Source organism: Babylonia areolata, chromosome 19 (assembly GCF_041734735.1).
Source record: "Babylonia areolata isolate BAREFJ2019XMU chromosome 19, ASM4173473v1, whole genome shotgun sequence".
Lineage (NCBI taxonomy): Eukaryota > Metazoa > Mollusca > Gastropoda > Neogastropoda > Buccinidae > Babylonia > Babylonia areolata.
Window position 1 is genome coordinate 13,365,003 of NC_134894.1, and position 22,500 is coordinate 13,387,502.

Here is a 22,500-nt window from a genome sequence, read left to right on the forward strand (position 1 = left end):
TGTGTGTCTTTTTTTTTTTCTTCTTTTTTTTTTTTTTTTTTTTTTTTACACAAAGCTTTATAACACATACAGAACACATTTTAACGATTTTTTTTTCGTGTATCACAAGTGAGTCTTGAAGGACTTGCCTCTCTTGTTTACTAAATGATCAGCACGTAGTCATTCACAAACAGGGCAGTTTAAGACATTTACAAGACTTGGCATTTACGCATAATTATATTAAAACCTACTTGTCTAAAAATTTTCAAAATGCAGTGTGACACAGTGAAAGTGCTGAATGACAGAAAATAATAGAAAGAGAGGGGGGGGGGGGGGGGGGGTGGAGGAAGGGAAGCAGGAAGAGAGAGAACTAAAGAAAGAGAGAGGGGGAAGGCAGAGAGAGAGAGAGAGAATAATCATAAATGAGTTGATTCCAAGAAGAAGAAAAAGGAGGTGTCAGTTTCAGTTTTAGTTTCAGTAGCTCAAGGAGGCGTCACTGCGTTCGGACAAATCCATATACGCTACACCACATCTGCCAAGCAGATGCCTGACCAGCAGCGTAAAAAATAAAAGATAAAAAAAAATAATAATAAAATAAAATAAAATAAATTAATTAGTTAATTAATCAAATAAATAAATAAATAAATAAATAATAATACTATAATTAAAAATAGATAAATTAATAATAATAATAATAATGAAAATAAAATAAATAAATACAAAAAAAGACAACAATGATGATCAATAAGCAAATACATGTTGTTTAAAAAAAAAAAAAAAAAAAAAAAAAGGGTGTCAAAGAAAGCGAAATTATAAAAACAAAAGAAAATATTCACAACTTGCAAAACTGTTTTGGTCAGGTTCTTTTCTTTCCAATCGAAACATATTTACAATCAGTTACGCAAAACATAACTTTTTTTTGTTTGTTTTTTGTTTTGTTTTGACTACATCAATGAAATTGTTTAAACAGAAAACACCAAATAAACTGCTTCGGAATTTGCTTCCACTATAATTTATTATTTATTACCCACAAGACATCCTTGCCTTCCAGCAACAAAGAGCATTTTACCTCGAATGACGGTTTACAATATAATATAGCAGTCACGCCATAGCAATACTGTCAAACAAAGACAGGTTAAGAGTCATTGACAGACACGAGCAGGCCAATGTGCATATGCATCAGCAAGCAAGCAAGCAAGCGCGCGCGCACACACACACACACACACACACACACACACGCACGCACGCACGCACGCACACTAACACACACACAAAGAATCAAGAATATTTCATCCTTTCACCCCTTTGTGGGCATGGAGGACATTATATAACAGCAATATCATTTCTGAGCCAAAATTAAATATAAACAATTAAATTAACATTGCTATCAGAAACAGAATACACACTATAGGAAACACAACATTTCTGGTATTAAACCTCAGGATAGATCAGACGACGTTTCTCATCTTTGCAACATTACTAAAGTTTAACCAATTGTCTTGGCTGCATGAAATAAATTACATAGAAAGCCTCTTCCAACAAGAAAAAAATAAACAATCGTTGGCCTTTTTTTCCGCTGACGTTGTATTTTTATGTTGTTGTTTTTGTTTGTTTTTTAAAATATCGTTGTTGTTTTTTATTACAAGTTCTACGTCATAACTATGTAATACGTCATTTACTTAAATGAGGTCACATGAGTCATCATGTAAACATTTGTTGTCCTTTCAGCATCAATGATCTGAAGTAGATGACTCCTTTGTGCAGCAGCCCACAACAACCTCCAGCAGCACCTGAGACTACACAAAAGGACTATGCACACCCCAGCGCACAGCAACAAAGTGATTAACTTTTAGAGTCGTTAACTTTTTTGTTCACGACTTGACGAATGTATCTTATTGTTAGCAATGGTACAGTCATATAAGTTCATATATGCATAATATTTGCGTATTTTCCATGCCTTCTAATCAAATTACATATATCAAATCATTTACACATATAATTTTCAGTCTGCTAGTCGCTGAGATTTTAGTTTCAACACATGCGCACAGTCACCTTCTTCACTGTCCAGCAGATCACAAAGTTGGCTCGCATCACCATATGAAATCGTCAAGTATTTTAGTGCATGCATTAAATGTCCAGCTAAATGGGAATTACAGTATATTATACTTATTTTGATATAAACATATTTTATATCATCAAACAAATAAACACTGCCATGAGATCCTTCAGAGACTGTGTCAACTGTTCCAACTAGCAGTTATTTATAGTATCTTGTAACACATCTCTATCAAACAATGATGCTTAATTAGTCATCATCAGGAAAGACTCGTACATTGTCAGAACGTTTTCAACAACTTATACCCTCCTGAACAGCTGATATGACAGATATTTACGATACAATAATTGTCACATCTCATGACAAAATCAGATATGAGTGCTAAACCCCCTCGTTCACCCACCCCATCTAGCTAGAGAGCAGTGTGGGTTGTGCGGTTTGCACGAGATTTTCAGTCTGTCTCGGTCTCAGTTCAGGCTGTCACTGAACTGAGATCAGCCTCTTCCTTGTCAACAAATGACAAGATTCTGGGCTTTTCGCCCGCGACTGTCAGAGGAGGCAGCCGTGCCAGTCTTTGGCTCTCTTCAGGGCTGTTTGCCCATTTCGACGCTTGTAGTGGGGATCAGTTTCCTCCGAGTGGTCGTGGTCTCTGTGTGCTCTGTGTGAACTTCCAGCTTTGGGGTAGTGGTACCTCTCTGGAAGGTAAGAGGAGACTGTAAAGACAGTCCTAACCTGTGTTCTGTCTGTTTGTCTTGTGTTCATGTCCGTGAATGAGAGAGAGAGAGAGAGAGAGAGAGAGAGAGAGAGAGAGAATATTTAAGTAAATATAATACTTTGCTCTTTTATGTGCATTTGTAGGATGCGTATGCATTTTTAGACATAAATTTTATAAGAATGTGATAAAATATTTGTTACGTGTATTAAAGGGTTCAACCGTAAAATCTAGATTTAAGTTTTCCTTGTGAACCCTTTCAGTTATTAGTTCTATTAATGAGTGTATGTGTGTCACTGTATTATATATGATACATAAGCTAGAATATTCCAAACTACCCCCCTTATCCTTTTCCGTTATCCTTGCTCTTGGGTGTGGTTGTTGTCAGCCTTTTAAACTTCCGAAATAGCGCAGCTGAGTAAAATTGATCTATTCTGTAGCCCATGTGTTGATCAGGGAGGGGTTAAACTGAAATTTTGTAAGATCTGTTTTCTTTACGAATTCTGGCTAGGTACATTTAGGTTGTTTAATTGGGGTTGTCCAAAAGTGAATCCTACCAGTGGATAATAGATTATATACAGTGGTTTCAGTGTTCCCACTTTCGTGTTTATCCACGGACTTCCCTACTCTTCCACTGACCCTCCACTGTCTCCCCGGGAACCCCTCTGCCTGCCTTTGACTTCCTTGGTCCAGGCCTCCGTTGGCTGCTGCCGCCTGCCGCTGGCTTCCGTCGCCAGCGTTCTCTGGCCTGGCGCTCAGCTGTCTGGGTGTTCTGCTCTTCGTCTTCGTCGTCACTGCTCTTCGTCTTCGGCGTCACTGTTCGTGTTCGTCGTCGCTGTTCTTCGCGTCGTCGTCACTGTTCTACGTCGTCGTAACTTACTGTTCGTCTTTGTCGTCACTGTTCTTCGTGTTCGTCGTCGCCGTTCTTCGTGTTCGTCGTCGCCGTTCTTCGTGTTCGTCGCCGTTCTTCGTGTTCGTCGTCGCTGTTCTTCGTGTTCGTCGTCGCTGTTCTTCGTGTTCGTCGTCGCTGTTCTTCGTCGTCGTCACTTACTGTTCGTCGTCGTCGTCACGACAGCATTAACGTTGTGCTTGTTTCCTTATCTTAAAGCTCTGGGGTTTTTTTGTGTGTGTGGGTTTGTTTTTTTGTGTGTGTGTGTTATATTTATCCATTGTTATTTAAGTGTTGTTGCAGCTGGGGTTGTGGTTATTGTTTGTGGGCAAGCTAGGTGTGTGATTAAACAAATGTATGTGAACCCCGGATTGTTGTAGTCTGTGTTTGTGTTGTCTGGGTGTTAGTGCTGGGCTGGGTGGGGGTTTCTAGTCCGCTCTCTTATAGAGCGTGACAATTTGGTGGAGATGCGGGGTACGTTAGGTTAGAGTGGGAGAGGGTTGGGTGTAATCGTTTTGTCTGTTACCTGTGTACATATGATATCTGATTAAAATTATGCTGTGTCACTGGAAGAATGTTTGGGTGAGGTTAAGATAGACACCTTACCTGTTCAAAAAGTTAGCTGTTGTTCAGGCACTTGATTTTGGCTGTTGATTTTGGCCGAGTTTGGTTGGCCTTTCTCGCACTCTGCAAGGGGGAGAAAAAAAAAAAAAAAAAAAAAAAACAGAAAAAAAGGGGAAAGAAATGCCCACTCGGCGACAAACGGCTGCGGCCGTCACTCCCGGGTCAAAGTCCCAGATGGATAAGTCGAGTACCTCTACTCCTTCTCAGATAGATAAGTCAGGTTTGCCTGGATGGATACGGGGTCAACTGAAAGAGGATGACCCAGGTAATGTCTGATGATGGAAGAAAAGGGGACTCTGTTCCTCTATCTCACCAGGATCCTTACACAAAATTCAGAGCCATGGGTGCTGACATGGGTTTGACTGGTGAGGCCCTTGCACGGTTTGTGGTTGATGCTGCTGCTAAGGAGGAAGAGCGCGCAAATAGGGAGGAAGAGCGCCGTTACAGGCGCTGGAGGGATCACAGGGAGGATGAATATAGGGAAGAGGAAAGACGGTATAGGGAGAAGAGGGATGAGGAGGATAGGCAGCGGTTTGAAAGGAAGATGGAATTAAAGCAAGAAGAGGTCGAGGCTCAAATAAGCCAACCGTTTTCCCTTGCTCCTTACGATGGGAAGGGTGACTTCGACGACTTCCTGACCCATTTTGAGAGGGTAGCGCTTCTCAATAAGTGGAAGCCAAGTTCATGGGCAGCTCGCTTGGTAACCTTGTTACAAGGTCGAGCTAGGGACGCTTGTCTGCGAGTGCCTCCGGAGAGACTTCATGACTATGAGTCATTGAAAGCTGCTTTACTCCGCGAGTTTCGGCTAGATGCCCATGCATACTGCAAGCGTTTCCGATCGATGCGGAAGCTTGCAGAAGAGACCTTTATCCAATTTCTGGAAAGGCTTAAGGTCTGTCTGTCTCGCTGGTGCACAGCTGCTGGTCGCGATTACGACAGTGCTGAGGACTTAAGGGACTTGTTCCTTCAGGAACAGTTCCTAGCTACCCTTAACCCTGACCTCGTCAGTGAGGTTAAGCGTGAGGAACCAGATAGGGTGGAGGAGGTAGCACGCATTACCTCGAAGGTTGTCGGTGCCAGGAGAGCGGGACGGATGGCTGAGAGTGAGGCACGAGCCTCCAGGAAATCCAGAGATCATGGTCTTGGTGCCAAACCTCATGCGGAGCAAAAGGCCGCATCTCTTGGACAAAGTAGTTCCGCTCTTAGCGACAGCTCAAGGGGTGTCGAGAGAACCAGAGGAGTTACCTGTTTCCTCTGCGGGAAACTTGGACATGTGGCCAAAGAAGGCTGCCAGCGGAAGATGGTTTCCCTTGTGGCACAGCCGAGCTTTAGGCAGCAGGGTTCCCATTTCCCACCTCCATCTCTTTGCGTTAACTGTGCTGCAAAGCAGTACTCGCCACGATGTGAGGCTTTCGTCAACGGGGTTTCAGTCCCGGCTTTGCGAGACACCGGAGCTCACATGGTTGTCGTTGCACGCCATCTGGTCAGTCCAGATTCTTTCACTGGAGCGACTGTCCGTGTGGTGCTGGCCGAATCGAGATGCACCTCTGTCCTACCCATCGCCAGAGTAGATTTCCAGTCTCCTTTCGTGGAAGGCAGGCTAGACGTGGCTGTAATGGAGGCTCCTGTGGAAGAGGTCCTTATTGGCAATACTGCCTGGCGCGAGAATGGCACTTCAGTGCCCGTGCCAGTTTACTCAGACGCCAGTCTTGTGGGTGCTGTGGAGACGCGGGCCCAAGCAGCTGCCAGGGCTAAAGAGTTACCTCCCTTGCCTGTCAAGGACTTCCAGATCCATGTGTCTAGACAGGACCTAGAGCATCAGCAGGATAGCGATCCTGACCTGTGTCAGGCTCGGGAGCTGGCTGTGTCTAAAGCCGTCAAAAAGACACGATCTGGAGAGGTCATGTACTTCAGGAAGCAGGGAATACTGATGCGGCGTTTCAAGGACCATCGGGGGGAAGCAACCCAAATCTGTGTTCCTAAGGAACTGCGTTCCACAGTGTTGCTTCTTGCCCATGAAGCCCCCATGTCGGGTCATCTTGGGGTTAAGCGCACGCAGGGAAGAGTTTTCCCACATTTCTACTGGCCTGGCATGTGTGCTGACATTCGGCGTTTCGTCCGTTCTTGTGACAGATGCCAGAAGACGGTAGCTAAGGGTCGAGTCCCGAAAGTGCCACTCGTCAAGATGCCCCTCATTTCAGAGCCCTTCAGTCGTGTAGCTGTCGACATTGTAGGACCTATATCCCCTTCATCTGAGTCTGGCAACAGGTACATTTTAACAATGGTCGACTATGCGACCAGGTACCCAGAAGCTGTCGCTCTCAAACACGTTTCGGCTGAAACTGTGGCTGAGGCGTTGTTCACCATGTGGACACGAACAGGTGTTCCTGCTGAGGTTTTGACTGATCGTGGTTCTCAGTTCACAGGCAGTGTCATGCAGGAAGTCTATCGCCTTCTGTCTGTGCGGGGCTTGACCACAACCCCCTACCACGCTCAGTGCAACGGGTTGGTGGAGCGTTTTAACGCTACTTTGAAGGCAATGCTGCGGAGACTGTCGTACGAGAAACCTCGAGCCTGGGACCGCTGGATTCCCGCTCTGTTATTTGCCTACAGAGAAGTTCCCCAGGAGAGCACTGGCTACTCGCCTTTCGAGCTGCTCTATGGGAGAACAGTACGGGGTCCCATGCAGATCCTCAGAGAACACTGGCTTCACCCTGAGAGGCCAGAAATTCAGACTGCTGCTGAATACGTGGTAGAACTGCGAAACAGAATCGCAGAGTCCTGTACCATTGCTCAGCAAAACCTCGAAAGGGCCTCAAGGCGGTACAAGGGTTATTTTGATGCCAAAGCAAAGCAAAGACAGTTCGCTGAGGGGAGCAAAGTACTTCTCCTTCGCCCCACCAAACAGAACAAACTGGAACTTGAATGGCAGGGTCCATACACTGTTCTGCGTCGTGTGGGCATCGCAGATTATTGCGTTCAGATTGGCGATAAAGAAAAGCTGTACCACGCCAATCTGCTGAAAGAATACATTGAGCGTACTCCTCGAGGGACTGTGGCTCTGGCTGTGATTGAAGACCCAGAGGTCTGGGAAGGAACGAGGACAGTGGAACGCGACATTCCACTCATGCCCCTGGAGGCAACTGAAGGTCCGGAGGATGTTGTGCTGGCCGCTGATAACTCCTCATTGAAAGAGGCCATTCGTGAAATGACTCGAGGGTTTAGGGACGTTCTCACTGACTTGCCTGCCTGTACGAACCTCGAGACATGCACGCTCAATCTCACCTCCGACACCCCTATTAGGGCTAAGCAGTATCCACTGCCCTACTCCCAACGTGAGACGATTCAAGAGGAGGTCCAACAAATGTTGAAGATGGGCGTGATAGAGCCATCCTCGTCCCCATACTCCTCTCCTATCGTCCTCGTAAAGAAGAAAGACGGAAAGGTACGGTTTTGCGTCGATTTCCGTCGCATCAATAAGATAACCGTGTTTGATGCTGAACCAATGCCAGATGTAGAGGCACTGTTTTCCCGGTTATCAGGGAAAAAGGTGTTCTCGAAGCTAGACCTTTCAAAGGGGTACTGGCAGATCCCCATGGCGGAAGCTGATCGCCCTAAAACAGCTTTCACTACTCCTCAGGGACACTTCCAGTGGTGTGTAATGCCGTTTGGCCTCAAAACTGCTGGCGCAGTATTTTCCCGCATGATGCGGAAGTTAGTACTGCCTCTCAACAGCCCTGACGTGGACAACTTCATGGACGATGTTCTTATCTCCTCCGCCGATGAAACACGGCATCTAAGGCTCTTACGCAGCGTGTTTTCCCGGTTGCGTGATTGCAAGCTGACAGCACGGCCCTCCAAATGTTTTCTCGGCCACAGGGAGTTAGACTATCTGGGTCACCATGTGGGTGCTGGGAAAATTTGGCCAGCTGCAGAAAAAATGGCGAAGATCCGAGAATCACCTCGTCCCTGTACGAAACGACAGCTCCGAGGGTTTCTGGGCCTCGTGGGGTTCTACAGGAGGTTCGTTCCTCAGTTTGCGGAAATCGCTCTTCCCTTGACTGAGAAAACCAAGAGCAAGGAGCCAAACAAAGTTATCTGGGATGAGTTCTGCGAGAGAGCTTTTCTGCAGCTCAAACAAATCCTCTGCAGTAGGCCAGTTTGCTGTCTCCCCGATCTGTCCAAGCCTTTCATACTGCGGACTGACGCTTCGAACGTGGGGTTGGGAGCTCTTCTGCTCCAAGATCAAGGTATGGGCGCTCAACCAGTGGCGTGTGCCAGTAAGAAATTGAGCCCAGCCGAACGCAATTACCCCACAATTGAAAAGGAATGCCTGGCTCTTGTGTGGGGTATTCAGAGGTTTGAACCCTACCTCTACGGGAAGGAGTTTGTCGTCCAGGTGGACCATGCACCGCTGCAGTATCTAGACAGGGCCAAAACGGTCAGCGGCAGACTGACGCGCTGGGCTCTACAGTTGCAGCCTTTCTCGTTCAGGGTGCAAGCCATTCCTGGCAAAGAAAACGTTGGTGCTGACTTCCTTAGTCGTCTGCCAGAGTTGGATGAAATATGATCTGAATGCGGCCCAGTTTGAGTGTTAACACCTGAATGAGGCAGCTGTATACAGGCCATGTGTATCGATCTTTTAATACTACTTATTAGTTGGTAAGGTTGGCAATTCTATAATTTGCAATTCATCCTGTTATTCCAGACTTCATAGTTTTGATGTTGTTGTTGTTGTTGTTTTCGCCTTTTCCTTACATTTAGTTTCAGGAGGGCAGTGTCTTGGCATATGTCTCTGTTTGAGAGGACATTGTGGATGATACGGCAGTGGGAATGTGTGTTATTGTGTTTGTCATTCTGTGTGACATGGTTATAATTAAGTTTCAATCTTCGTTTGAACTTGTGAGGGGGGCTGTTGTCACATCTCATGACAAAATCAGATATGAGTGCTAAACCCCCTCGTTCACCCACCCCATCTAGCTAGAGAGCAGTGTGGGTTGTGCGGTTTGCACGAGATTTTCAGTCTGTCTCGGTCTCAGTTCAGGCTGTCACTGAACTGAGATCAGCCTCTTCCTTGTCAACAAATGACAAGATTCTGGGCTTTTCGCCCGCGACTGTCAGAGGAGGCAGCCGTGCCAGTCTTTGGCTCTCTTCAGGGCTGTTTGCCCATTTCGACGCTTGTAGTGGGGATCAGTTTCCTCCGAGTGGTCGTGGTCTCTGTGTTCTCTGTGTGAACTTCCAGCTTTGGGGTAGTGGTACCTCTCTGGAAGGTAAGAGGAGACTGTAAAGACAGTCCTAACCTGTGTTCTGTCTGTTTGTCTTGTGTTCATGTCCGTGAATGAGAGAGAGAGAGAGAGAGAGAGAGAGAGAGAGAGAATATTTAAGTAAATATAATACTTTGCTCTTTTATGTGCATTTGTAGGATGCGTATGCATTTTTAGACATAAATTTTATAAGAATGTGATAAAATATTTGTTACGTGTATTAAAGGGTTCAACCGTAAAATCTAGATTTAAGTTTTCCTTGTGAACCCTTTCAGTTATTAGTTCTATTAATGAGTGTATGTGTGTCACTGTATTATATATGATACATAAGCTAGAATATTCCAAACTACCCCCCTTATCCTTTTCCGTTATCCTTGCTCTTGGGTGTGGTTGTTGTCAGCCTTTTAAACTTCCGAAATAGCGCAGCTGAGTAAAATTGATCTATTCTGTAGCCCATGTGTTGATCAGGGAGGGGTTAAACTGAAATTTTGTAAGATCTGTTTTCTTTACGAATTCTGGCTAGGTACATTTAGGTTGTTTAATTGGGGTTGTCCAAAAGTGAATCCTACCAGTGGATAATAGATTATATACAGTGGTTTCAGTGTTCCCACTTTCGTGTTTATCCACGGACTTCCCTACTCTTCCACTGACCCTCCACTGTCTCCCCGGGAACCCCTCTGCCTGCCTTTGACTTCCTTGGTCCAGGCCTCCGTTGGCTGCTGCCGCCTGCCGCTGGCTTCCGTCGCCAGCGTTCTCTGGCCTGGCGCTCAGCTGTCTGGGTGTTCTGCTCTTCGTCTTCGTCGTCACTGCTCTTCGTCTTCGGCGTCACTGTTCGTGTTCGTCGTCGCTGTTCTTCGCGTCGTCGTCACTGTTCTACGTCGTCGTAACTTACTGTTCGTCTTTGTCGTCACTGTTCTTCGTGTTCGTCGTCGCCGTTCTTCGTGTTCGTCGTCGCCGTTCTTCGTGTTCGTCGCCGTTCTTCGTGTTCGTCGTCGCCGTTCTTCGTGTTCGTCGTCGCTGTTCTTCGTGTTCGTCGTCGCTGTTCTTCGTCGTCGTCACTTACTGTTCGTCGTCGTCGTCACGACAGCATTAACGTTGTGCTTGTTTCCTTATCTTAAAGCTCTGGGGTTTTTTTGTGTGTGTGGGTTTGTTTTTTTGTGTGTGTGTGTTATATTTATCCATTGTTATTTAAGTGTTGTTGCAGCTGGGGTTGTGGTTATTGTTTGTGGGCAAGCTAGGTGTGTGATTAAACAAATGTATGTGAACCCCGGATTGTTGTAGTCTGTTGTTTGTGTTGTCTGGGTGTTAGTGCTGGGCTGGGTGGGGGTTTCTAGTCCGCTCTCTTATAGTCATCATCAGGAAAGACTCGTACATTGTCAGAACGTTTTCAACAACTTATACCCTCCTGAACAGCTGATATGACAGATATTTACGATACAATAATGTTATATCTTTATATCCCAAATCATTGAAAACTTCAATAAATAAGCACAGTATCCTGTCTGCCAGTCTTAGTGTCAACAAAAAACAACGACAGGCAATCAAATCGTGAAATATAATCAGTGAAATCTTCAAGCTGATTTCTGTTTTCCAGTTCACATGTATTCATAAAGAGAATCATAGATTCAATGCTGCGTACACAGTCTGGTGCAATGGGCAGGGGACAAGTAAACAGCACAGGTCTCCATCATGCAGGCTACCAGTTGACAAGGTATTGCAAACCCTGGGCACTGAAGTCCAGCTTGTCAACCCCCAGTAGAAGCAGGTCGTCGGGCGTATCAAGGAAAACCATCTTTGGTTCCGAAGTCTGGTCTGGTGCGTTCATCAGCACGCAGCGGATCTTGCCCCCTGGTGTTGAAGAGACTGTCCACGTTTGTGTTCTGTTTGTGAATGTGAAGCATTCTACTCCTTAGAGGGGTCAGGTCATCGTTCACATATTCGGTATTGTAGTTTGACGTCGTCTTTAGTTGTTTTCGTTTTGACATGATGAGTCCTCAGGTCTGATGTTGCACCCTGTTGCTTGAAAGACATTGATCACTTTCTCTTCAAAGTTTCTGTCTGGTGTTTCACAGAGGTCTATGATCTTGACAGTTTCACGTCTGCTGAGCTGGTCTTGCTGGTCAAGTTTGTATTGCAGAAACAGATTTTGCTGTTGCAGACGCTTAACTGACAATTCATGTTCTTTGATCAACTGGGTAACAATAGAAGATAAACTGTCCTTCAAGGTAGTTAGCAAAATCTTCTGAATGGTAGAGGACAAAACCGGATTCAAAAGTCCTGTGACACGTGAAGCAATGTCGTCATGGTCACTGACGTCATTAGTTACTGTTATTAGTCATTAGTTACTGTTTGGTCTTGGAATTTCTCTGGTGAAAATTAAGTGGGATCGTGTGACACAGTTCTGCTGATTCGTCGATTTTGTTCATCAGTTTTTGTGGAACGAAGCGAACGTCTTAAATTTTCATCTTTGGGGCTGCTCTGCGAAATCTAAGTTGGAATTTGTTTTGTTTTTTTCCCTCCCAATTTTTTCCCCTCACATACACACACACAGGGGTTGAGAGTGATTTATGTCGTCGTAGTAGGCACAGGTACAAACCTGATTATTTTCTTTCACATAGCACATAGGCTATTTTTATATGGCAGCCAACGTCATTCCAGCCATTCTTCATTACATTATCTACTATGTATTGACCCATGACCATGCATAAATCAGGAGGATTTCCATTTAGGTTATTGGGTTGGGTTGGAAGCCAGAAACTGTAGCTATCGTTGGAGGTATCAGGCACTTTTTGCCCGTTGTCCCACGTGTAGTGCTTTTCACTTGCGTGTAGACGATAAGCACCAAGGTAGGCGAAGTAACCCAGAAGTGGATTTAAAATATTGACTCTCAAAAAATTTATAACCATGATATTCTTCATATTGCTGTCGAGAACAGGCAAGCGTCCACCTATGGACTCACACAGGTGTTTGCTTTCACGGTAATTGTTTTTCCCCCTATGCAGGAAAAGACACAGGTTTTCCGGGCGTAACTGGTGATAACAGAGGCGAATCGGGCACGAGTCAGTATTCATTTCAAGATACCTAAAACCTAAAGCCATTGTAGACGTGAGAGACAGAGTGTTCACGAACACAGTGTTGATCTGTATACAGGCTCTGAAACCCAAGACAAACGGTTGAACTGTGAATTTACATGTGTTGCTCATTTGACACAAGTGTGTGTGTGTGTGTGTGTGTGTGTGTGTGTGTGTGTGTGTGTGTGTGTGTGTGTGTGTCTGTGTGTGTGCGTGTGTGTGTGCGTGTGTGTGTGTGTGTGTGTGTGTGTGTGTGTGTGTGCAACTTTGTAGTGAGGAAAACAAGTACAGGTAACAACTAAACAACTCTTTCATTATTTCAAAATAACTTTGCAGATTAAAAGGGAAAAATGTGAAACGAATTATATGAATCCTTCAAAGACTGTTAGCCTGATATGACGGCAGTTTCGTCCCCTGTGAACTCCTCAGAGATCCCCGCATTGGCACTGACCTATCACTCCCTTACGGCAATATAGTTAGTAGTAATTTCCAACATCAAAAACTGGACACCACATCAAAGACCAGAAGGGCTCACTGGAGGAGGAGGATATAATATAGAATAAACAATAAACCCAAGCCTTGCCATTTTTATTTTCCATTAATATAGGAGGGAGAGAGAAAATAAACCCACCAGAAATCGAAATCAGTCTTGGTGTTACTTTTAATCTTTAAAACAGATTTCTGCTGGGGTTAGGTGAGGGAACATGAATTGAAAAATCTCTAATTTCTGCTCATGTTAGAACGTGACTGCTGTTTCGCACTGTGGAGTGCTCACTGGACTTGCTGCTGCTTTTCCAGGAGAGAAACATTCTTATTTAAGCAGAGAGAAACTCTCCATTGTTTGGCAGGGACCTCTCTTTTCGTTAATATGATGTTTCTCTCAGTGACCAACGCAAGCAGAAAACTCAGGGGGAAATCCAGAATGAGATTTACTGTGCAAAACATTTTCTTGACATTTTTTATGTGAAAAATAACAGACATGACCCGGGGGGGCCAATAACATGGGATGATGATCTTCAAGGGACTGAAATGAACTGTTGACAGAAAACCCCAAGATTAAAAGCTGGACACCGCACCACAAACCTAGCTGGGTGGTGATTGCTCGGTATGCTACAATAGGGAGGGGGGGGGGGGAGAAAAACAAACAAGCAAAAAACAAAACAAAAACACACCCAAAACCAGCCTTTACTTAACTTTTGACTTTATAAGGCAATGCGAGGTAGGGGGCCGGGGCGGAGTCGGGAGGTGTATGTGTGTCTATGTGTGTGCATGTGAGTGATGGCAAAACTTGTTTGCGTTAATGTGTGTGCACATAAAGAATGACTTGAACATGATCATGTTTTAGTACTCTCCGTGCAGATGACAGAATGTGCGAAGCCAGCATTTCACTGAAACGTTCTTGATGAACGGCTCTATCGTACACTGAACTGAATAGGTGGACGAAGACAATAAATACCCCAATTTCTAGCGAACATAGCAATATGTTGGGCCTTTCAGGAACCTCGACATTAGATTAGGTCTGCGTAAGGGAAAGATGGGCAGAGAACTGACCACTCTGAGTGAGTAAAATACAACCGTTTTTCTCTGATCATCCGCACGGTTTTTCAGTGTGAGCTAATTGTTTCAAAAATTATCTCACTTGAACTGAGTTCCGCTGAGCCAATTTAACCGTCGCAGACAGATTTGAATGAAATTAAATGGGGGTGGGGAGGGTGGAGGGGTCACTGTTGTTAATGACACTTGAAAGAAAAGTATGTGTATGAGCTGCTGAGCTGAAATTATGTTTCCTATTTTTCACTACTTTGAACACTCCTTTGCCATTTAACCCTTTCTCAGACAAGCTCCCATTTATGCACAGGCGTGGCAGAGGACCCATATCACTGAAAGGTGACCATTCATTGGTCTGTTATCCATGAGCCTACTGCTCTTAATGTTCAGTGGTAGGATAGGCCATATTTTCTTTTTATCGCAGGGCGAATCCCCATCTATTCTTAGCCACTGTCTTTTCTGTGTTTATACCACACGGGAATTTTGTACTCTGAATTGACTGGCGGTGAAAGGGTTAAACTAAATTATGATACTTTTCATGTAAGCAGGTTTGTGGTATCTATATTTGCAAACTGAAAAATAACATGATTTGTCTAATAAGGTCCTTTCCCTGGTTAAAACCAACGTAATTACACAGACGGCTTCGCGCGTTTCATCCTGTATCTGTGGAAAACATGGCCGCATGAAACTATGAAACTTTCACCATTTAGAATCATTGCCAGAGTAATAATCGTAAACAATCAAAACACGCATCTATCTGTCTATCTTAGATAGATACGTATACATGAGACAGGTGTCTAATGCGTGCTATCATTCTCGTGGCCATATTTGCTTCCCAACCCCTCGCCTAGGAATCGAGAGAACCTGAGTGTGCTGGTTCGAATCACGGCTCACCCGCCGATATTTTCTCCCCCTCCACTAGACCTTGAGTGGTGGTCTGGACGCTAGTCACTCGGATGAGACGATAAACCGAGGTCCCGTGTGCAGCATGCACTTAGCGCACGTAAAATAACCCACGGCAACAAAAGGGTTGTTCCTAGCAAAATTCAGTAGAAAAATTCACTCCAATAGGAAAAACAAATAAAACTGCACGCAGGAAAAATGCCCCCACCCGCACCCCCCTAAAAAAGGGTGGCACTGTAGTGTAGCGACGCGCTTTCCCTGAGGAAAGCAGCCCGAATTCTACACAGAGAAATCTGTTGTGACAAAAAGACAAATACAATACAATACAATACAATACAATAAAGAGATATCAGAACGTTCAAAAGCAGTACGATCGAAATCCAAGTGCAACAATTGGAGCATCAGGATATATCAGGCTGGCAAAGGGCATTCACAATGATGACATAATGATTTCACTGCTTTGATATTATTGCAATAGCCGAGTGGTTAAAGCATTGGACTTTCAATCTAAGGGTCCCGAGTTCGTATCTCGGTAAACGGCGCCTGGTGAGAAAAAGGTGGAGACTCTTCCGATTTCCCAGGTCAACATATTAGTCTGCATGGCCGAGGGGGTTACCGTGCACCCCCTCCCCCCACCCCTATGCCCCCCCCCCACCCCTATGCCCCCCCCCCACCCCCCCACCCCACCCCGACCCCCCAGACCAAAGGCTCTCCAGTCGATTCTTCAATATTTATAATGCAGTCTAGGACTTCCTCAACCTTTGATGGAACATTGTTTCATATTTGCTCTTTCTTGACGCTATTTCTACTATATTCTTTTCACCATAGCCAGGCTCACTTTAACAGATACACAAAATAAATGAAAACGTGAAATTATGATACCAAAAACTGTCCACTAGTTAATCATCAATAGCAAACAAGAGCACAATATGAAATCATCGCCCCCATAAAATCACATTTTTGAATTTTGTGCGGTTTGAGGATAGGAGAGTTGGAGGAAATTTGGTTACATCTAAAAACATCAGGTTGGCCCCATGATGGCCTCACAATTTTACCTCAAAAATGCTAAATCATGTGGCCTCGTGTGGAAAACAATTGTAAAATCATCACAGAACACTGTAAATACGTTTTAAAGCAGTCTGCTTTGTTCTTGTGAGTGTTAGGGGGGAGGTGGTAGGTGCTCAGTGGATAAATTCATTTTCCTGACTAATATCGATTATTTGCACGATATATACAATGTATTGCGAACGAAAACTTTCAAATCAGTATTTATTGCATTCTGAAGCAAGGGAACATGACATATGTAAATGTTAGTCACAAAAACTACACGATATTGCGACTCAAAGGCGATTCCTGGCAAAACAGCATATTGGGGGTAAGGAAAGCAACTCGACTAGTGTGATTCCCCAAAGTCATGCCAATGATAGGTTGTAAGTCTCCCGAATTAAGCCGTGTTTCACGTATCATTAACGGTTTATTTTGTTGAGGCTATTTCCGGGATTCCGAAAACACCATATAACCATCCCAATTGCACAGAAAAACGGCTAAATGATGCAGTGTGATTGTGGCGATAGCCACGTCTCCTTTACCGCGGACTTTAAAGAAGTCTTTAATGTCCGAGATACACCAAAATATGATTTAAACAGCGTTATCACTTTGAATACCGCGATCGATTTATCGGCCTTAAAAAAGAATTAAGCCGTGTTTCCCGTATCATTAATGGTTTTTTCGTTGAGGCTATTTTCGGGATTCGCCGCATCTCAGTTGCAGTAGCGTAGGTGATGCTTTTTAAGAATACGCCGTGACAAAGACAATTTCTTCTCACCCGAACATGCTGGGTTCGAATCTGTGCTAAGGTCTTGTGTGTGTGTGTCTTTTTTTTTTTCCTTCTTTTTTTTTCTTTTTTTTTTTTTACACAAAGCTTTATAACACATACAGAACACATTTTAACGATTTTTTTTTCGTGTATCACAAGTGAGTCTTGAAGGACTTGCCTCTCTTGTTTACTAAATGATCAGCACGTAGTCATTCACAAACAGGGCAGTTTAAGACATTTACAAGACTTGGCATTTACGCATAATTATATTAAAACCTACTTGTCTAAAAATTTTCAAAATGCAGTGTGACACAGTGAAAGTGCTGAATGACAGAAAATAATAGAAAGAGAGGGGGAGGGGGGGGGTGGAGGAAGGGAAGCAGGAAGAGAGAGAACTAAAGAAAGAGAGAGGGGGAAGGCAGAGAGAGAGAGAGAGAATAATCATAAATGAGTTGATTCCAAGAAGAAGAAAAAGGAGGTGTCAGTTTCAGTTTTAGTTTCAGTAGCTCAAGGAGGCGTCACTGCGTTCGGACAAATCCATATACGCTACACCACATCTGCCAAGCAGATGCCTGACCAGCAGCGTAAAAAATAAAAGATAAAAAAAAAAAATAATAAAATAAAATAAAATAAATAAATTAGTTAATTAATCAAATAAATAAATAAATAAATAATAATAATATAATTAAAAATAGATAAATTAATAATAATAATAATAATGAAAATAAAATAAATAAATACAAAAAAAGACAACAATGATGATCAATAAGCAAATACATGTTGTTTAAAAAAAAAAAAAAAAGAAAAAAAAAGGGTGTCAAAGAAAGCGAAATTATAAAAACAAAAGAAAATATTCACAACTTGCAAAACTGTTTTGGTCAGGTTCTTTTCTTTCGAATCGAAACATATTTACAATCAGTTACGCAAAACATAACTTTTTTTTGTTTGTTTTTTGTTTTGTTTTGACTACATCAATGAAATTGTTTAAACAGAAAACACCAAATAAACTGCTTCGGAATTTGCTTCCACTATAATTTATTATTTATTACTCACAAGACATCCTTGCCTTCCAGCAACAAAGAGCATTTTACCTCGAATGACGGTTTACAATATAGCAGTCACGCCATAGCGATACTGTCAAACAAAGACAGGTTAAGAGTCATTGACAGACACGAGCAGGCCAATGTGCATATGCATCAGCAAGCAAGCAAGCAAGCAAGCGCACACACACACACACACACACACACACACGCACGCACGCACGCACACAAACACACACACAAAGAATCAAGAATATTTCATCCTTTCACCCCTTTGTGGGCATGGAGGACATTATATAACAGCAATATCATTTCTGAGCCAAAATTAAATATAAACAATTAAATTAACATTGCTATCAGAAACAGAATACACACTATAGGAAACACAACATAAATGATGATAGCATTTTTCTGGTATTAAACCTCAGGATAGATCAGACGACGTTTCTCATCTTTGCAACATTACTAAAGTTTAACCAATTGTCTTGGCTGCATGAAATAAATTACATAGAAAGCCTCTTCCAACAGGAAAAAATAAACAATCGTTGGCCTTTTTTTCCGCTGACGTTGTATTTTTATGTTGTTGTTTTTGTTTGTTTTTTTAAATATCGTTTTTTTATTTATTACAAGTTCTACGTCATAACTATGTAATACGTCATTTACTTAAATGAGGTCACATGAGTCATCATGTAAACATTTGTTGTCCTTTCAGCATCAATGATCTGAAGTAGATGACTCCTTTGTGCAGCAGCCCACAACAACCTCCAGCAACACCCGAGACTACACAAAAGGACTATGCACACCCCAGCACACAGCAACAAAGTGATTAACTTTTAGAGTCGTTAACTTTTTTGTTCACGACTTGACGAATGTATCTTATTGTTAACAATGGTACAGTCATATAAGTTCATATATGCATAATATTTGCGTATTTTCCATGCCTTCTAATCAAATTACATATATCAAATCATTTACACATATAATTTTCAGTCTGCTAGTCGCTGAGATTTTAGTTTCAACACATGCGCACAGTCACCTTCTTCACTGTCCAGCAGATCACAAAGTTGGCTCGCATCACCATATGAAATCATCAAGTATTTTAGTGCATGCATTAAATGTCCAGCTAAATGGGAATTACAGTATATTATACTTATTTTGATATAAACATATTTTATATCATCAAACAAATAAACACTGCCATGAGATCCTTCAGAGACTGTGTCAACTGTTCCAACTAGCAGTTATTTATAGTATCTTGTAACACATCTCTATCAAACAATGATGCTTAATTAGTCATCATCAGGAAAGACTCGTACATTGTCAGAACGTTTTCAACAACTTATACCCTCCTGAACAGCTGATATGACAGATATTTACGATACAATAATGTTATATCTTTATATCCCAAATCATTGAAAACTTCAATAAATAAGCACAGTATCCTGTCTGCCAGTCTTAGTGTCAACAAAAAACAACGACAGGCAATCAAATCGTGAAATATAATCAGTGAAATCTTCAAGCTGATTTCTGTTTTCCAGTTCACATGTATTCATAAAGAGAATCATAGATTCAATGCTGCGTACACAGTCTGGTGCAATGGGCAGGGGACAAGTAAACAGCACAGGTCTCCATCATGCAGGCTACCAGTTGACAAGGTATTGCAAACCCTGGGCACTGAAGTCCAGCTTGTCAACCCCCAGTAGAAGCAGGTCGTCGGGCGTATCAAGGAAAACCATCTTTGGTTCCGATGTCTGGTCTGGTGCGTTCATCAGCACGCAGCGGATCTTGCCCCCTGGTGTTGAAGAGACTGTCCACGTTTGTGTTCTGTTTGTGAATGTGAAGCATTCTACTCCTTAGAGGGGTCAGGTCATCGTTCACATATTCGGTATTGTAGTTTGACGTCGTCTTTAGTTGTTTTCGTTTTGACATGATGAGTCCTCAGGTCTGATGTTGCACCCTGTTGCTTGAAAGACATTGATCACTTTCTCTTCAAAGTTTCTGTCTGGTGTTTCACAGAGGTCTATGATCTTGACAGTTTCACGTCTGCTGAGCTGGTCTTGCTGGTCAAGTTTGTATTGCAGAAACAGATTTTGCTGTTGCAGATTTTGCTTAACTGACAATTCATGTTCTTTCATCAACTGGGTAACAATAGAAGATAAACTGTCCTTCAAGGTAGTTAGCAAAATCTTCTGAATGGTAGAGGACAAAACCGGATTCAAAAGTCCTGTGACACGTGAAGCAATGTCGTCATGGTCACTGACGTCATTAGTTACTGTTATTAGTCATTAGTTACTGTTTGGTCTTGGAATTTCTCTGGTGAAAATTAGGTGGGATCGTGTGACACAGTTCTGCTGATTCGTCGATTTTGTTCATCAGTTTTTGTGGAACGAAGCGAACGTCTTAAATTTTCATCTTTGGTGCTGCTCTGCGAAATCTAAGTTGGAATTTGTTTTGTTTTTTTCCCTCCCAATTTTTTCCCCTCACATACACACACACAGGGGTTGAGAGTGATTTATGTCGTCGTAGTAGGCACAGGTACAAACCTGATTATTTTCTTTCACATAGCACATAGGCTATTTTTATATGGCAGCCAACGTCATTCCAGCCATTCTTCATTACATTATCTACTATGTATTGACCCATGACCATGCATAAATCAGGAGGATTTCCATTTAGGTTATTGGGTTGGGTTGGAAGCCAGAAACTGTAGCTATCGTTGGAGGTATCAGGCACTTTTTGCCCGTTGTCCCACGTGTAGTGCTTTTCACTTGCGTGTAGACGATAAGCACCAAGGTAGGCGAAGTAACCCAGAAGTGGATTTAAAATATTGACTCTCAAAAAATTTATAACCATGATATTCTTCATATTGCTGTCGAGAACAGGCAAGCGTCCACCTATGGACTCACACAGGTGTTTGCTTTCACGGTAATTGTTTTTCCCCCTATGCAGGAAAAGACACAGGTTTTCCGGGCGTAACTGGTGATAACAGAGGCGAATCGGGCACGAGTCAGTATTCATTTCAAGATACCTAAAACCTAAAGCCATTGTAGACGTGAGAGACAGAGTGTTCACGAACACAGTGTTGATCTGTATACAGGCTCTGAAACCCAAGACAAACGGTTGAACTGTGAATTTACATGTGTTGCTCATTTGACACAAGTGTGTGTGTGTGTGTGTGTGTGTGTGTGTGTGTGTGTGTCTGTGTGTGTGCGTGTGTGTGTGCGTGCGTGTGTGTGTGTGTGTGTGTGTGTGTGTGTGTGTGTGTGTGTGTGTGTGTGTGTGTGTGTGCAACTTTGTAGTGAGGAAAACAAGTACAGGTAACAACTAAACAACTCTTTCATTATTTCAAAATAACTTTGCAGATTAAAAGGGAAAAATGTGAAACGAATTATATGAATCCTTCAAAGACTGTTAGCCTGATATGACGGCAGTTTCGTCCCCTGTGAACTCCTCAGAGATCCCCGCATTGGCACTGACCTATCACTCCCTTACGGCAATATAGTTAGTAGTAATTTCCAACATCAAAAACTGGACACCCCATCAAAGACCAGAAGGGCTCACTGGAGGAGGAGGATATAATATAGAATAAACAATAAACCCAAGCCTTGCCATTTTTATTTTCCATTAATATAGGAGGGAGAGAGAAAATAAACCCACCAGAAATCGAAATCAGTCTTGGTGTTACTTTAATCTTTAAACAGATTTCTGCTGGGGTTAGGTGAGGGAACATGAATTGAAAAATCTCTAATTTCTGCTCATGTTAGAACGTGACTGCTGTTTCGCACTGTGGAGTGCTCACTGGACTTGCTGCTGCTTTTCCAGGAGAGAAACATTCTTATTTAAGCAGAGAGAAACTCTCCATTGTTTGGCAGGGACCTCTCTTTTCGTTAATATGATGTTTCTCTCAGTGACCAACGCAAGCAGAAAACTCAGGGGGAAATCCAGAATGAGATTTACTGTGCAAAACATTTTCTTGACATTTTTTATGTGAAAAATAACAGACATGACCCGGGGGGGCCAATAACATGGGATGATGATCTCAAGGGACTGAAATGAACTGTTGACAGAAAACCCCAAGATTAAAAGCTGGACACCGCACCACAAACCTAGCTGGGTGGTGATTGCTCGGTATGCTACAATAGGGGGCGGGGGGGGGGGAGAAAAACAAACAAGCAAAAAACAAAACAAAAACACACCCAAAACCAGCCTTTACTTAACTTTTGACTTTATAAGGCAATGCGAGGTAGGGGGCCGGGGCGGAGTCGGGAGGTGTATGTGTGTCTATGTGTGTGCATGTGAGTGATGGCAAAACTTGGTTGCGTTAATGTGTGTGCACATAAAGAATGACTTGAACATGATCATGTTTTAGTACTCTCCGTGCAGATGACAGAATGTGCGAAGCCAGCATTTCACTGAAACGTTCTTGATGAACGGCTCTATCGTACACTGAACTGAATAGGTGGACGAAGACAATAAATACCCCAATTTCTAGCGAACATAGCAATATGTTGGGCCTTTCAGGAACCTCGACATTAGATTAGGTCTGCGTAAGGGAAAGATGGGCAGAGAACTGACCACTCTGAGTGAGTAAAATACAA